At 41.7% G+C, this 18,229-nt stretch overlaps 1 long non-coding RNA gene across 1 annotated transcript in view; it reads left to right on the top strand.

Moving 5' to 3' along the window:
- The window catches only part of LOC130683950 (uncharacterized), a 75,350-nt gene extending 57,620 nt beyond the window's left edge, over positions 1–17,730 (top strand). The window contains exon 4 of the long non-coding RNA XR_008998086.1: positions 17,632–17,730. This is a non-coding gene — a long non-coding RNA (uncharacterized LOC130683950). The remainder of the gene's footprint in view (positions 1–17,631) is intronic.
- The last annotated feature ends 499 nt before the right edge of the window (positions 17,731–18,229 follow it).

Raw genomic sequence — 18,229 nt, 5'->3', positions numbered from 1 at the left:
AGAATTAAGCAGTAGACTCTTCCAGAGCCTGTGGAACATGAGGACAAGAATAAGGACCAGCTCTAAGAGGAAGAGAAGAGAAAGTGCAGGGTATTTGAGCTCTTACCAAAGAGGCAAGATTCTATAGGAAGGGTTGGAGCAGACTCAGGAAACCAGGGCAGAAATTCAGTCAGAGGATCCAGGCAATCAGGAAAAGGGTGCACTCAGGAGACGCTTGGGTTCCCAGGCTCACCCAGATGCAAGGCTAGGGCCACACGAGTGATGCTGAAACCTCTGAATGGGCAGATTAGGATCATAGTACCCTTGCAAGATTAAGTTGAACCTACAGTTGGATATGGACTATTGTCCTAAAAGCTTTGGAATACAGAAAATCCATAACCTCTTTGTTTCTCTTAGTGAACTCAGCTTAGCCATGAAATTTCAGAGGAAGAAGATGGCATACATTTAGTGTTTTGAGTGAGATAATTACTGTACACAGTCAGAATAAGATAAAGTCATGGAAATCCAGAAAGGACACAATAAATTATTGAATGTTGTACTTCAAGATGTTTGGTAATGAAATTACCCTACCCCACTCAGTTTATAGTAAATTACTGGGACATGGGATCAAAACTCACAACCCCAAGGCTTGTCCAGTCTTGTTTTATTGCACAAAAGTTTGCCATGGTGCTTGCATTTGGAAACTTCTTACATTATACAAGGAAAAATATATAAGCTGTTTAGCACCTGGTATTGTTAGTGAGATATAACTAGGGTAACAATATGATTTATCATCCAAATAGAGACACTTTTGAGAATGAATGTAATTATTCATAATTACATGAAACCACAGGTGTAAACCAGAATTGGCCTAAGCAAAATGGGGCACACTGTCGTGCTAGGTGTAGACCACAGCTGCATGCAGTTGAATTCATGTCATTTTCCCACCTCCATTGCTGAATATGACCCAAAGCCTGCTTTTTTCCTGCCAGCTGATTTAAAAGCTGACTGATAAATGCACAGTGGTAAAGATGTCCAATACCCATTTTAATAAAAAATAACTAGTGTGAAGAAATATGTGATTGATCATTATTGTAGAGTTTTTATTTTTAAAAAACAGTCACTTGATATAGTACATCTAAGAAAAAACTGTCCAATAACCAACCTCCACTCAGCATGGGATAGTATTTCTCTTCAATTTTCAAAAAATAATCAGTTGCCCATGGTTGTCTAGGCATTGTGGTTGATATTCTACTTCAGATGTGTCCTTGGACATTAGGGGAATTTGGAGGGCACTTTAGCTGTCACAATTTGGGGCACACGGTAGTATTTAGTAGTATTTAGCACCACTGGAATTACAGATGTCCTACAGTGTGCTGGATAGTCTCACACAATGAAGAAATGTCTCAGTTCTCATCAGGCACTGTGTAGACAAAAAATGTGTGTATAAATACCTAAGTCTAAAACTTCACTCCATACTGTACATATAAACATAAAGTATCTTCTTTACACTGTTTAAAAAGCACTTACCATACACACTGTGGGAATAGGCCTTTTGTTTTATTTGGCCCTTTATCAAGAATTGTCATTTATTTCTTATCACATCATAGAAGACAACATCACTCATCAGAGCTGAGTTGCAATGCTATACACCTGAATTTGTACCTGACATCCACTGTGACCCCGGAATGGGTGTAAACATTATCAACTTAATTATATCTTCTAAGGTAGTTATGCCCAAGCACTTATATGTTAAAATATTCATTTATCATAATTTTTTTCCTCTTAATTTATTTTTACAATATAATTAGAGCATTATTTTGACTTAAAAATAAGTGTATGGGAGGTTTATGTTATCTATAAATTTCATTTTAGTATAGTAAATGCTGTTAAAAAATCGCTGATATAAATAAGGGGCTTTTCAGCTGGACAGGGCTGTGGACCGGGGCTTCAGAGCAGTGCTATTCCCATAGTAGTCCCAGAATGGGCAACAGGAGGTTCATTAGACATACAGATCACTGGGCTCCATGCCCAGTCTAAGGAATCACGTACTCTTAGGTGCGATCCAGGTGACGTGCAGTTTAGCAAGCATTCTAGGTGATTCTTATACACGCTTTATGCATGCAACAATTTGAGGATTATTGCTCCAGGTAAGACAAAGATGAGTAATAAATTGTCCTCAATGAACATATAGTCTAACAGGAGATACAAAGATACCTTCCTACTTGAGTTACATGAGGAAGAAAACCATGGGGGTCATGATAACCAAAAACAATAGAATTTTGGCAATAACCGAATTCTAGAGATTGATACACTGAGCATGACATAACCACAGTAAAAAGCTGGGTGCTGAGACAAATTTAAACTACACAACCTTGATTAAATGAACAGGGCTCATGCTGTTAAGACTCGGTACAGTCCCAAAAACATACCAAGAGGGTACTTAACCTTTTCCAAAACACGTCATTCTCTACTTTTTAATAGGGAGCGAACAGCTGGGATGTGTTATTAGTAAGCCGTGTTTTCATAGGCTCTCTGTTTTTCTTTAGCCAAAGTCTTACAACAGTCTTTGGACAAATTAGTGCCTGGAGCTATAGGAAGTCTTTAGTCGTTTTGGAGAACTGCTGAGTAAGTCAGGTCTCAAAGACAACATGCCCACACGGACTTGCTTTATCACCTTTGGCCTTTCCACCTTGGAAATGCCTTCACAACCAATTACACTATTCTCAAATGTCTATTTACTTTTAATGACTCTAGTTAAATGTTAAGAGTTATTCCGATGACCCAGTTCAAGCCTAGCAGGAAAAGCTTAAGGAAATCAATAGATTAAACTGTGAAGCTCTCAAATAAATGAGCAAGAATCATAGCAACATCTTAATAAAAGAGCAACACACTGTGCCTGTCATGCCGTGGTAGAAGTGAACCAGACCTCACCTTTCAAAAGACTTTGTAGCGATCGACATGGATGTGATGTCAGAACATCGCACATGGAAGCTTTCTGTGTCTAGATAGTCTCACATCCACTTTTCCTCTAAGGCCTTATTTTTTGTTGTTCTGAATCTTTGGCGCAGTGACCTAGCTCTCACAGGTTCACCAAAACAATTCCCAAAGATATTTTTCCTGTAGTTTCTTGTTGCGGTAAGTCCTGAAACATTCGCTCCTCCAGCCATATATAAGAAAGCAGTCTCCCTGAGGTTTCTTCCTTGGTTTGCTTGCTGTCAGCACCTGCATGAGTCATTGTTTCTGACTATGTCTTATTTTCAGTACCACTCACCAAACATTACTAAATCTCAGCCAAGTTGATTTATGTCAGATTCTATACCCAAACATTTTTTCAAAATATTGTTAAATGCCCATTGTTCATGGGCCACAACATCTAGGGTCCGTTTTTTATGGCCCACAGTCAGTTACTGTAACTGTGTAACTCGCACTGGAAGGGAGAGAGAGAATGGTGCTGCTTCTCTTGATATCTCAGGATGCAAAAATCTATGTGCCAAAGTCATCTGGATAAAAGTATAAACACCACCCACCTTCCTCTGGCTGGAGACAACTTCACACTAACATTCCCATTCCCTTTGGTACTGAGAGCTGCTCAAGGAAGCATTTAGCAACAGGTGGTCATGGCTGCATTTAAACGATTCCCCTAGGGAGCAACACATGCTTACAGTGTAGATTCCCAGGCCAGTAAACCCAAGACAAAATTACAACTCCCTGTAGTCAGCTTATTTAGTTTTATACAACAGAATTCATCTTTTTTGGGAATGGAAAATATATTCTTTTTAGAAAAAAAGTATTGTAATAGAAGAGGGAAAAAAAATCATTGAAAGTTAACAGACTCAGGAGATAATAAAAGCTCTGCCAGTGATCAGCCTTGGGATTTGGTCAAGAATTTGAGGTTTCTGTTCATTAACAGTGTGTCAGTGTATATAAAAATTAAGAGGTTTAAAAATCCTAGATGGGCTGTGAAAGGACTTCAAGAGGTGCACATATGCATTCATTTGGATAAAAATTTGGTGCTTAACGGCACAGGCTTTTTATAGACTTTTACAAGAGTAGATATCCCAAAAATTAAGAATCATAGTATTAAGTTTCTCCAAGGAAACTGTACTACCCTAATGCTCTATTTAGTTCATTTCAACAAAAACTTACTGAAAACTTTCTATAAGCCAGCATACTATGTGCGGCTCTTGAAGCACATGGACAGACAGTACATAGACCCTGCCTTACAGCTTACTCTTCCTTGGCTTTACAAACACCAACTATAATAAAACCGGATTCAATTTCTCTTATACTCTGAGTTCTGTCTTTACTTTATACTAAAATTTTTATACTGAGTCATTCACAAAACTAAATATATCACCTGAAAGTATCTGTGTTTCTGAGAGTTTATTACAAGTGCCTCATATCTGGCCTCATCTCAACCTTTGGAACCAGACTTTGAATTTTAACCAAAAAAACCCCTATTCATTTACATGTTACAGTTTGAGAAGCTCTGGTCTGCAACACTTAATAGTTCAACTTCATCCTTATAAACTAAAGAAATAAAATGGCATGATCTTAGTTCTTGAGAAGCCTTTACATTTGTCATAATTACTTGTGTCAGCAAAAAATATTCTCATTTCTTACAGTCACTTAGTATAACCCCTCTCAAAAATAGAAGAAAATTGTAGGGGGTTGGAAATCTACCTCCCTGTTTCTGTGTCTAAACACTCCTGGGCTTAATTTGTTGAGTTAGAGGATCAAACAATATCCTTAGCATTATGTAGTTCATAGCCATTGCTCCAAACTTTTTGAATGAATGGTTATCAAGAACAATACAACAAAAGAAGTTATCAGGAATCTTTGGCAAAAAAGAAAGGAAGTGACTTCTACTTCTCGTCAAGAGGGAATAAGAGTAAACATGATGTTTACTGCCCATCTGGAACAAGAGAAAAACTGACAGAATACATGAAAAAACAGTTTGCAAGGCACTGGACATGAAGCAGTGAAGGACAGTGATGCCTGAGAGATGGTAACAAAATGTAGATGAGCCTTTCTTTCATGCCAAACGACTGCTTTGAGATAGTTTCCAGGCCACAGCAGCAAGGGTGCTCAGGAAGAGCTCAGCAGACTTTTTACTGTGAGGAGACATAGCTGAGAATCTGCAGAGAACAATGTAGCTAAAATTGACAAGTCAGAGACCCTCTGAGGAGAGAGCTCCACAGAGTGTGAGCCCTGGAGGTCTGTGGAAGGTCCCCTTGTGTACTGATCAGACCTTGTGTATGAGGAAAATACTTGAAAAGATTAGACGCTGTCTGCCTAGCAGGACTCACAAGGGCCTGGAAACAGTGCTTGTTCCCATCAGCCAGACTAGAAAACCTCAAGATTCATAGGGCATCATGTAGAGTACACAGAAAGATGTTGCCTCAGTGGGGGAGCATAATGAGCCCTAGACTGAGCACTGCTCCAATCTCAGATAACAAATTTTAAAAACAAGACACAAAAGGAGTAAACTGTTTTGAAGTAATTGTATCTGTAAACAAAACTCAAGAGTTCATAGAGAAATACAAAGTTATTCAGCACTTCTTGAGTAACTTAACCTTTCTGAGGTAAAATTCACAATGTTGGTATCCATTATTACCAGGCATGCAAAGTACAAAGAAGACAGAACTTATGAGGAAATAAACCAATCACATCAAACCAACTCTGAATGAATCCAGATGTTAGAATTAGACAAGGACATCATTAAATTTGAATGAAAGAAGTAATGTAATTGGTATCATTTTTAAAGAACAGGAATTACCATGCTTTTTGGAGAAACATCACCACCTGGTGGTACTTTCTGGTATTGCCGGTAAAGATGTTTAAACTGAAATTATGTGTTTTCTAGGGGTTTACAATTACTTGCATAATTACAACTACTCATGGAAATAAACAGTTGAACAATTATATGGACTATTTATACAAGTAGTATTCAACCACTTACATAAATTATATATTAATATATGTGTGTATATAATTTTATATGTATATATAGACGCATGTTTATATATGAGATTCAGAATTATTATAAATTGAAGATGTAAGAAATAAATAGGCTTCCTGAAGCAGCTGTCTGAAAATTAAATGTAATTCATTATCTGGTAAGAAAGGCATTGTCTTCCTTATAAGAACAGTAATATTCTTGAACTTAATTTACATATCATATTATACCAACTCTCAATCCTATTACATAGCCTGTTCTCTTCATATAAATGATTTCCATCTAGTTTTTCAAAATATTCATTTATGCATCATCTTTGTTTTTGTTTGCTGTTGGAGGATGTACTTTTTGAAGTTCCGTCTCCCCACTGCATTCCCAATAACTAGAATAATCTCTGGCATATAGTAAGCATTCAGTTAACAATGCTTAAATAATTACTTCACATTCAAAGAGTGAAATGAGTTTACTGAGTCCTGAGGTTTCAATGATCAGGTATAGCTAGGGTATATATAATAGGAATTCACTGATTTTTTGTGCAGCCATGTGTATATATGATAAATCCAAACACATTCTATAGTAAGTTTTACATGATCAGATCTTGACTTTGTTGATCAATTTTAGTTTCTAGTCAGGAAATTATTTATTTAGCAATTATATATTTGATAGTACAAATAATAGTTAAAAGCACAGTCTGTGGAGCCAGCTTGGGATGAAATACTGATGTTACCTCTTGCTGTATAGGTTAATTCAAGCCTCTTATCAGGCAACAGAAACTATTATAGGTATTTTCAACAGAGAGATTTTAATACAGGTATTTGATTACCACTGGGGTATAAACTTGAAGAAGCCAAAAGGGAAACAGTTCCCTAAAAGATAGCAGAAGCAGGAAGATAAGACCAGCCTTAAGGCTGAGATTTCAACATAGAGGAACCTTTGAGTCAGGGCCACCTGGTGGAAGAAAGATCATCAGACCTTTAGGACCATGTCAAGGGGCTCTCAGGGGTGAGCTGGAGCTCTGTCAGGTACATGGCTACTGACAGAAATGCAATCAAGATAGACAGAAGCAAAGGACACACTGTTTTGCTCCTTTCTTCTGCCCTCCAGTTACCTGCTTTTGCATCCCATTGGATATAATAACCAAAAGCTATTTGGCTTTACATGTCACCTCCTCAAGAAGCTTCTTCTGATCCTTTGGATAAAGTTAGGCTTTTCTATTATACATAGTCTCGGAAAATTTACTACAGCCCTTAGAATAGCATCAGAAATTGTGGTTATGAATTTACTTGTGCACTTAGTCAAGAATGTCTTTCTTTCTAAGTGGCATGCTCCATGAGGTCAGTTTTCCTCACTGTAGACTCCTCAGAACCTAACACAAAGTTGGTACTCATATATTTGTTGGATGACGTTTCTCTGCCTGTATCTTCATCCCTGTTCTTGAAACATGATTAGGACCCAGGTTTTGCAGACAAAGCAAATGCAGCCTCAAAATCCTACCTCAAACTCTCAGATGCATGAGATACTAAGTCACCACTCCACACAGTTTATTTAAAATTCTAGAAGGAAAAGCCTCAAACACATCAACTTTATAGTCTTTTCAACAAAAATCCCAACTGAAATACTTAACTCAATCTAATTCAGTTTCAAAGGAAACTTTGACATCCAAATTAGGATTCTCCAGAGAAACAGAACCAAGAGAATTGCACATGTATTTCATACATACTAAAAAAAAAGATTCATTGTAAGGCATTGGCATACATGAGTACAGAGGTTGACTGGTCCCAAGATCTGCAGTCAGCTAGCTGGAGACTTAAAAAAGCCAGTGATGTAGTTCCAGACCAAGCCCGACGGCCGGAGACCCGGAAGAGATGATGGTGTAGTTTCAGTTCAAATGCCAGCAGGCTTGAGACCCAGGAATAGCCAATGTTTCCATTCAAGTCCAAAGTCAGGGAAAACAAAACAGCCAAAATATGATGTCCCAGCTTGAAAGCAGTCAGGCAGGAGTTCACTTTTATTTGTGGGAGGTTCACGGTTTTTATTCTATTCTGGCCTTCAACTGATAGGAAGAGACCTATCCACATTAGGGAGGGTAATCTGCTTTATTCAGTTTACTGACTCAGTTGTTGTTTCATCCAGAAACACGTACACAGACACACCCAAATTGGTGTTTGCCCAAATGTCTGAGCACCCTATGGTTCAGTCAAGTTGAAACATAAAGTTCATCATCAAAAATCCACCCCTTGTCAACCTGGCAACCATACACATCTTAAACCATACTTACTCTCTAAATGAAGAAAACAAAGTCTTAATTTCACCTAACATGATTCAATTTTGCTGTGTACAATAAAAAACACACTATTCCCTTCCTCTGTAGAGGAGTTAAAGTCCTTGGCTGATTCTTGCTCTTCTTCTTGATATCCCATAACTTAAATACTGTGGTGTAAAATTAACAATATTCAAACACTCTGATATAAAACCGGTCACCTTTTGTTACATGATAAGGGAATAAGAGAGGGAAAACGTAAAGATATTTTGTTTTCAAACACACAAGACATATTTATAACAAAAAAGGGGGAAATGCTCAGACAATTATCATCTTCATTTCTATACTTGGATATGAGATCACAGTTAGTATTTATAATTACCTTCTTCCACTGCCAATTTTGTATTCCTGTTGTCTTCAGCAAGTACCTTAGCTGGTTGTATCCTTTGCCTGGTGGGGTGACAAAAACCTTCATTCCTGAAGGGGCTGGGCCTATAATACTCCTGCCTTGTGTTGGGCTCTTGTAGTTTTCCTTGTACTGACCTTAATCCTAGGTCATGGTAATACTTAGAGTGACCCTGAGGGAGCTCCTGTATTGCAGATATACTGTTCTTAACTCCATTGTGTAATACTTGTCCAATCTCCCTTATAATCTGTCTGCATCAGTCACCCCAGCCAGCATAGGAACTCCCTTGCCTGTTGATTCAGAAGTAGGAGGAGCCTAACCATGCCCAGGTGGTAATATTAACTTTCAGTTCAGTGGAATCATTCTTGTATTTTCTGGTAGAAGAATTTCTTCCTTTGGAACTAAGACCTTTAGGCCAGGAGAACATAAAATCATAGGAACAGGAAATATTTTTGCTAGTGAGTCATTAGGGGTAAATAGTGAGTGAATAAAACTCCCATTTCTACCCCTTGATTCCTGGTCACATGAATTTTGGCTATTGGAGGAACAGTACCGTATATTCATATACTTAGTGCTGATTCAGAGCATATATAGTAGTTCCTCTTATCCACTGGGAGATAGGTTTTAAGACCTCCAGTGGATGCCTAAAACCTTGGATATTACCAAATCCTGTATATACTCTACTATGTTTTCTCCTATACATAAATATGTATGATAAAGTTCAATTTAGAAATTGGGCACAGTAAGAGATTAACAATAATTATGAAATAGAACAATTATAACAATATACTGTAATAAAAGTTTTTTAATGTGGTGTCTCTCTTTCTCCAAAAATCTTATTGGACTGTACTCATCCTTCTTGTGATGATGTGAGATGATAAAATGCCTACATGATGAGATGAAGTGAGATGAATGATGTAGGTATTGTTAAGTAGTTTTGGTCTACTGTTGACCTTCTGACAGTACATCAGAAAGAGTATCATCTGCTTCCAGAACAGACAGTTGATCAAACCCTGGAATGAGAAACTGTGAATAAGGGGGAACCACTGTACAGCCTCTGGAGAACCTTACACCAGACCTACAAGGTATTGCCACCTAGCTAGCACTGTGACTGAGTTTTCAAAAGACCATTCCACTATTCTGTCAAGCTAGTTTCTTCAGAATGGTGGAGAACATGGTCAGAACAGTGAATTCCATGAGTACGGAACCATTGCTGGACCTCATTTGCTGTGACGTGAGTTTGTTGATCAGAAACCATTTTGTGGAATACCAGAACCATGGATAAGCCACTCTGTAAGTCTACAGAAGGTAGTTTTGCCAGAAACTTTGCACAAAGGGAAGATAAATATCTATCCAGAGTGTCTCAGTGCAGTAAGGACAAAATGCTGGCCCTTCCATAATGAAAGCGATCCAGTGTAACCAACCCGTTACCAGTTAGCTAGATAATCAACCCAGAGAATGGTGCTGGCAGATTAGGCACCCAGCAGTGGCCATAGCTAGTTCATCCTTCATGCATGAAAATTCATGTTGCTGAGCCCATACATGATCTCCATCCTGCCACAGTGGCAACTTTTTTCATGAACCCATTGGGTGATTACAGGGATGGCTGGGGACAGAGGCTGACTGGTATGTACAAAATGGGTCATCTTATCCACTTTATTAAAATCCTTTGTGTGGTCACCATTTGGTGAACATTACATGGTACACAAACATTCAGAGAGGTCTGTCCATATATCTCTTTGCCAGTTATGTTGTCACTGATTTCCCAACCATGTTCTTTTCAAGTTCCTGACCATCCAGCCAAACCATGGATCATAGTCCATGAATCAATATACAATCTCAAGCTGACTATTTGTCTTTCCTAGCTAAGTGAACAAGCAAGTACATTGCTCAAATTTCTACCACTAGGCACTGTGCCTCTTTTTTGCTTATAGGAGGGGCCAGAGGCAACAATTTAGGCTTTGTCTAAGACAGGAAGTCTTAACATGCCCATACCACTGAATACCTAGGAAATAAGACAACTAGAGAAGTATCCTGAATTTTAGTTAGTTTTATTTTATACCCTCTGACACACAAATATCTTATCAGCAAGTCTAGAGTAGTTGCTACTTCTTGCTCAATATGTCCAATCAGCATAGTGCCATCAATGTCATGAACCAGTGATATCTGTAAGAAAAAGGCATTCAAGATCCCTGTGAACCAGATTACAACACAGACCTGGACAGTTGTTATACCCCTGAGGTGGGATGTTAGTGAAGGTGTTTTCTGGCCTTGTCAACAAATTGTATCTTGTGGTCCTTATTGACAAAGATGGAGAAAAAAGCATTTTCCAGATCAATAGGTGCATACCAGATACCAGGGATGTGTTAATTTGCTCAAGCAGTGAAACCTATCTTGTACAGCAGGTACAATTGGGGTCAGTAAATGGTTAAGCCTAAAATAATCCACTGTCATTCTCAATGATCCATCTGTCTTCACAAACTAGATAGGAGAGTTGAAGTGAATCTGATGAGATTCACTACACCTTCATCTTTCATGACCTTGATGGTGGCACTAATCTCTGTGATCCCTCCAGGAATGCAGTATTGCTTTTGGTTTGCTGTTTTTCTAGGTGAGACAGTCCTAGTGATTCCGCTTGGCTCTTCCTCCCATAATAACCCTCACTCTACATTCCAGGGAACCAATATTAGGATTTTGCCAGCTGCCAAGCATGGGTCCAGCCAAACCGTGTGTATTCCAATTATGCATTCTTGAGCTGGGGAAATATCCTTAGGGTATGTTCGGGGACCCACTGGGCCTACTGTGAAGATGGACCTGTGCTAAAATGCCATTGATCAATTCACCTCAGGAAGCCCCTACACTGACTGGTGGGCCAGAGCGATGCTTCAAATCTCCTGGAACTACTGTTTGCAGAGCAAGTGTCCAGTAGTCCCCAAAAGGTCTGGTGACTAATTTTTCCCAAAATCACAGCCTATGGGTATCTTTGGGAAAGGCTGAGAGAAAGACTAACAGTATGAATTCTGGCAATATACCAGCACCCTACCACAGTAGAACCCAGTCTTTCCTTCATTCAAAGGATTCTGGGTCTGTAAATTGGCTCAAGTCTGAGAAATGATTGACAGGACATGACTCTGTTTATATCACTCAGGTTAGCTTTCTGTTCATTTGAACTAGAACTTATATGCTTATAACAAGGAAATATTTAGTAGCCTTCTCATCAATTTCACTTCAAGGAGCACCATGATCGACTCTATACAGGGCCACACATCTCCATGGATCAGACTTTTCTGATTGCTACTCTGATGTTCATTACAGCAACCAGGCCAACATTATCAATGGTGAGCAAGTGCTGTCATTTGGCCCTGCTCCTCTTAGATCCAATTATTCTTGTTATATTTATGTTAATAAATCCACTCTAATATTCTTATCTCCCTAAGTCTTTGAATCCCTTCTTCTACATTAAACCAAGATAAATCTTGCATTTCTAACTCACTGTCTGTGTGCTTCCTTGGTTCTTGTTTCAAACAATCAAGCAAGTAAACTGTTAAGTGCCTTTACCAACTCACTGAACTGCAACAGTAAATGCAGACTCTCTGCCTACTGAGTCTATGTCAATAAATTTGGCCTGATCCAACATTATGTCTGTGGGTAAAATTGCAATATTTCCAGAATCTCTCACCAGGCTTTAGTGCTTCTGCATATCAGTAGGTGTTTCCAAGAGGTGGTAAGAATTAGTTCATCTACATATCAATAGGTAATTACAAGGGCAGGCAGGGGTTTATCTGGACTGGAGAGGTTGGGTGGAGGCCTGTCTTCTGCAGCCTGATCAAGAGAGAGATAGGACAACTGCTTGTAAGAAATAAACAAACAGGTTTCTTAACATTATTTCTCCCTTTGACTGATTTCAGTTTCAAAGGTATTTTGACTTGAGACTTTCCCCCCAGAGTTACATCTGGTGATAGTCGTCAGGACCTCTGAACCCAAAATCTGTCTACTTGGGTCCAACTCTTGGGCAGGATGACTCTAGGGATGGTGGGGAGGCCCGAGTGGCTGCAGTGGTAGATGGTGCAGCTTTCTTCAGGAACCACCTATATGTGGAGCTTCCAATTGGGGAGCCCCTAGTGGGGAATTGGTCTAAAATAAAGCACCTCTTAGAAGGGTGGGGCTGGGGTAGAGTGGAAACGCTGGAAGCTCCAGAATTAGCTGTTCGTCAGATAGAACACTGCTTAGGGGCCCTTAGTGGCCGTGTAGCAGCTGGCATTGTAGCACCTTTCTTCATCGAGATAGTGGAAGGTGTGTTGAGGAGAGAGAGGATTTTCAAGGAGAGGGAGAGGATTATTGAGGAGGGAGAAAAGGTTATCAAGGAAGGAGAGAGAGTTTGGCAGGAGAGAGACACACTTTAGCATCACTTGGAGAAGCTGGGTGATGATCTATGGGATGCCCTTAAGGAAGAGAGACAGTTATTGAGAGGATGGGTCATGCTCCTGGAAAATTCCTTAGCAGGAGCAAGGGGGGAGGCGGCAGGAGAGCCTGCATTGCAGAAGCTCATGGGGAAGGGGGAGGAAAGAGCAGTGCCTTCAGCTCTGGAGATGGTGGAAGAGGTGGAGATGGTGGAGGAGGTGTCAGGAGAGGGTGAGGGGGTAGGGCCAGGGGCTGATCTATTGCTGAGGACAATGCCTGAGACACCAGCCTCTCCTATATTAAAGGCCAACCCAGTTCTAATTAAGAAAGTAAAAACACAACAACTGTGGGCTCCTCGGGGGAGGAGCCGCCCCTTCCCCAGGTTGTGCTGCACTCCATGCTTTGCCCCTTTACCCAGGATGAGCTGGTGGACATGAGCACATGGTATCAGCAGAAGCCATCAGAATGTCTGCCTACATGGCATTTACATCTCTGGGATATGGGGGTGGAAAACATTGTTATGTCAAGTTCTGAAATGAGTAGACTGGCTTCCCTAACAACACACCCTTCTCTCCGGCAGCAGTTACAAAGTGCACATTACACCTCAGGGAATCAGGTGCTTCTGGATTGGCTGACAGCAGCCATCAGGCCAGTTTAGCCTAATCAGGATGATTTACCTTACTTACTCACTAGCTGGAAACTTATGCGGAGCTCCAACAGGTGTTGTGGGAATTGGGCATGAAAAATATCATCTACAATATGGACCCCCATGGCACTGATGAGGGGTTGTTCACTGTAGGTAGGAACGAGAAATCTGATGCTCCATACAATTCCCCCATCTCTCTTTGGGTCCCTAGTGACTATTCTTGTCCCCCACAAAGGGCAACCCATAAGTGAGGCTACTCATACTTTAGCAGATCTGGGGCAGGTTGAAACAATAAGAGCCCAGAAGGAAGTATGGGCTACAACTGAAAGGAGAGGTGCAAAAGTCCCTGTGAAGATCTCAAGGACCCAGATATGGGTTGATTTGATAAGCTAGGGTAGTGAAAGAGAAACTTGATGCGCAGTCCAAAAGGATCTTATTAGAAATGCGGCACCAATTAAAGCCAGAGCACCGGTTCCAGCCACTGAGGTCAAGGACATGAAAGCTAGAGGCAAAGCCCCAAGTCCAGCCTGTGTCCCTGAAAGACTTCCTGGAGGACAATACTCAGGCTCTGCCTGGGCCCTCACCCCCAGAGGATGACAAGTGGGCATTGGGGTTCAACTGAGGGGCATATCAAGGCCCCCACCTTGGGGGACATGGTGGGGAGCAGAGGCCACATGCAGAATTAGCAATGCATTTGTCCCCTGTGAATGTACAACGTGTCCTGGCACTGGTGGACACAGGAGCTGAATGTTCTCTGATTTATGGCAACCCTGAGCATTTTCCCAGGACCCCTGCTGTGATAGATGGCTATGGGGTAAGGTAATTAGAATGAAGAAAGCCCAAATCCCATTGGGATGGAGTGTTTATGCCCAAAGGACTATACCATGTACATTTCTCCCATCCCTGAATATATTTTTGGGGTGGATATCCTGCAGCCACTGTGGTTACAGGCCACTGCAGGGGAGTTCAGACTGAGGGTACATGTGGTAAAGGCAGCTAAGACATGCTAAGCACCCACATGTAGCTCTGCCTGTACCTAGGTGAGTGACAAATACTAAGCAGTATAAATTTCCTGGGGGACATAAGGAAATTGGAGAAACTCTACAGGAAATGAATAAGGTGGGCATCATAAAGCCCACTCATAGTCCTTTTAATTCCCCATTGTGCCCAGTGAAAAAGCCAGGTGGCTCCTGGTGTATGACTGTGGACTATAGGGAATTGAATAAAGTTACACCCCCTTTGCATGCTGCTGTCCCCTCAATAGCAGTCCTTATGGACACCCTCAGTTGTGAACTGGGGATGTATCATTATGTTGTGGACTTGCTAATGGTTTCTTCTCTACTGACATAGTACAGGAAAGTCAGGAACGGTTTGCCTTCATGTGGGAAGGCCGGCAGTGGACATTCACTGTCCTTCCACAGGGATGCCTCCACAGTCCCACCATTTGTCACGGACTTGTAGCCCAGGAATTGGCCACATGGAAGAAACCACAAATGGTGTGGCTGTATCACTACATTGATGATATCATGCTCACATCTGATTCTCTTTAAGATTTAGAAGGGCTGTTCCTAGGCTGCTGGAACATCTACAGGAGAAAAGATAGGCTATGAATAGCACCAAGGTTCAGGGACCTGGTTTGTCTGTAAAATTCTTGGTCTGGTCAGGTAAAACTAAAGTTATCCCAGAAGCAGTCACAGACAAGGTCCAGGTTTTCCCCACCCCTACCACTGTGACAGTCTTACAAGACTTTTGGGGCCTTTTGGGCTACTGGAGAGTGTGTATCCCACATTTGGCACAAATTCTGAAGCCCTTATACCGGTTGGTACAAAAGGGCATCAGGTGGGACTGGGATGATACATGTGCAGCTGCTTTTATTGCTGCCAAGCGGGCAGTCAAGGTCGTGCAGGTCTTGAGTGTAATGGACTCATCAAGGCCCTGTGAGCTAGATGTTCATGTAACAGAAGATGGTTATGGATGGGATCTTTGGCAGAGGCTTGAACGGACGCAAAAACCTATTGGATTCTGGTCACAACTATGGAAAGGAGCAGAGGTCCAGTACACCATGATAAAGAAGCAAATGGCTTCTGTGTACCACACCTTGCTGGCTATGGAGCCTATCACTGGAACAGCTCCAACGAAGGTAATAACCACCTATCCCATTGAAGGATAGGTGCGAGACTGGACCCAAAGGCTACAAAGTGGCATGGCACAGACACCTACACTGGCTAAGTGGGGCACATATGTACAGCAGCATAGCACCCTTTTCATTAACCCCTTAAGTGGAGAACTTCAACACTTACTGGGGCCAGTGATGTATACCTATGGAAAGTAGGAAGAATGTGCTTTTGAACCATTGGCAACCAAGAGTCATTATCAGGAGGGAAAAGTCCCTATAACTGACAATGCTTGGTATACGGATGGCTCAGTCTTGGTAGCCCCTGAAGTAGAGGGTTGTGGCTTTCCATCCTAAGACTGAGACAATATGGATGAGCTCAGCCAATGGGCTGAGTTGTGGGCAGTATGACTCATGATTACTCAGTAGCCCTCCACTATAGCTGTCTGCACTGGCAGTTGGGCCGTCTATCGGGGATTGACCCTGTGGCTAACAACATGGTACCATGCCAACTGGATGGTTGGTCACCAGCCCCTTTGGGGGCAAGAGTTGTAGCAAGACTTATGGGCCTCTGGTCTGACTAAGATTGTTACCATATATCATGTGCCTGGCCATTTGCCTTTGGCATCCCAAGGGAATGATGCAGCAGACACATTGGCCCAGATGCGCTTGCTAGAAGGAAAGCCTGCCTCTGATGTAGCCCAATGGCTACATCAGCGTTTTTTGCATGTGGGGCAAAAGACAGTGTGGGCTGTAGCTCGTCAGTGGGGCTTGCCATTGACCTTTGAAGAAGTCAGTTGAGTCTGGAAGGAGTGCCTTGTGTGCTCTAAGAGGGACTTACACCAAGTCCCACAGCAACATGGGACAATATTAAGGGGGCCAATACCTCTTGTCAGGTGGCAGATAGATTATACTTGGCCTCTGCCCATATCAGAAGGATATTGGTATGCCATGACTTGTGTGAACATGGCTACTGGACTGTTGGTTGCTTTTCCTGCACGTTGTGCAGATCAGCAAACCACCAAGAGGGGCCTAGAGTGTCTCTTTGCCGCATATGTCCGGTCACAGGTGATTGAGAGCTATCAAGGCACCCGTTTTACTGGACATGCATTACAGGTATGGGTGCAACAATTGGGAATAAAGTGAAAGTTTCATGTACCATATAACCCTGCTGGGGCAGGAATAATAGGTGCAATGGTTTGTTGAAATCCAGCCTGAAGTCAGACACCAACAGTCTACAGGGCTGGTCAGTTTGTTTACGGACAGTGCTACGGCATTGAATGAGAAGCCCCAAAAAGCAGCCTTAGCCCTTTGGATATGCTAACACACATTGCCGCCTCTCCTATACAACTGTATGTGCAAACCAGTGAGATGTTATTGAAGCCCAGGTATGGCCAGCAGGGCAACCTCCTGCTGCCAGCCCCAGCTGCATTCAACCCTGGAGACACTATTGAATGAATGTGGCCCTGGACATTTCGACACATGGAGCAGTGATGGCTGACCCATCTGGTACCTTGGGGGAAAGGCCTGGAAGCTTGCCTCGAGTAACAGCAGGGTGGCCCCCAAAGATCATGGTAGTGTACCCAAAATGTCTGGGAGTTAAGAGCATCTTAGGGGGAAATTTTGTTTTATCTTTATGGCTAGTGTATGTACCTTCTGTAGTCCTATATATTGACCTATCTGTAACCCCTACAGGGAGGAGGTGAAAGTCTGGTATACTAGACCAAGACAAGATCCCATTCTTGCCACTGTCCTATCACAGAACCACTCTCTTGCAAGCATCCTACCTGATGGAAAACATTTGCCTATGCTGGTGTCATTAAAACATGTATCTTATCACCCTTAAGGCTATTTTCCTCTACAGTCTTTGTGTCCTGGACCCACCCCCTTGGCTGCAGCTGCCGTGTGGTGATTGCTCTGAACTCCCTACCTGTTCAGCTACTGGCCGCCTGTGGAATGGGTGAGCTATGGACTTAATATGGATAGGATTTGAACCTAGCTGAATCCTCCAGCTTGAAGATTATCATCATTTTATTGCTGCTGTTATTGCATGTTATTTGCCTAGTTATGGTGCTCCGGTTTCCTCACACAGGGGTCATTGCAGAAGATGGGGAGCAAGCAGATTGTAAAGTGAGATTTCTGGAGGGGTGGGCTGTGGGTAAAATTGCAGTATTTCCAGAATCTCTTGCCTGGCCTTAATGCATCTCCATATCAATATGTGTTTCCAGTGGGTGTACAGTAGTTCATCTCCATATCAGTAGGTGATCACAAAGGGGAGTGAGGGCATATCTGGGCTGGAAAGGTATTTTGGGGGTCCTTTTGCAGCCTGGTCTTGAGAGACACAGGTGAACAGAAGTAGATGACTGGCTATCAGCAATAAATGGGTTTCTCCCACTTTATTTCTCCTTTTGACTGGTTTCAGCTTCAAAGGTTATTTTTCCTTGGCTGGGAATATATTTTTC

The sequence above is a fragment of the Manis pentadactyla genome, chromosome 5, assembly GCF_030020395.1.
Source record: "Manis pentadactyla isolate mManPen7 chromosome 5, mManPen7.hap1, whole genome shotgun sequence".
In the NCBI taxonomy this organism is placed as follows: Eukaryota; Metazoa; Chordata; class Mammalia; order Pholidota; family Manidae; genus Manis; species Manis pentadactyla.
This window is presented reverse-complemented; position numbering and strand designations above follow the sequence as displayed.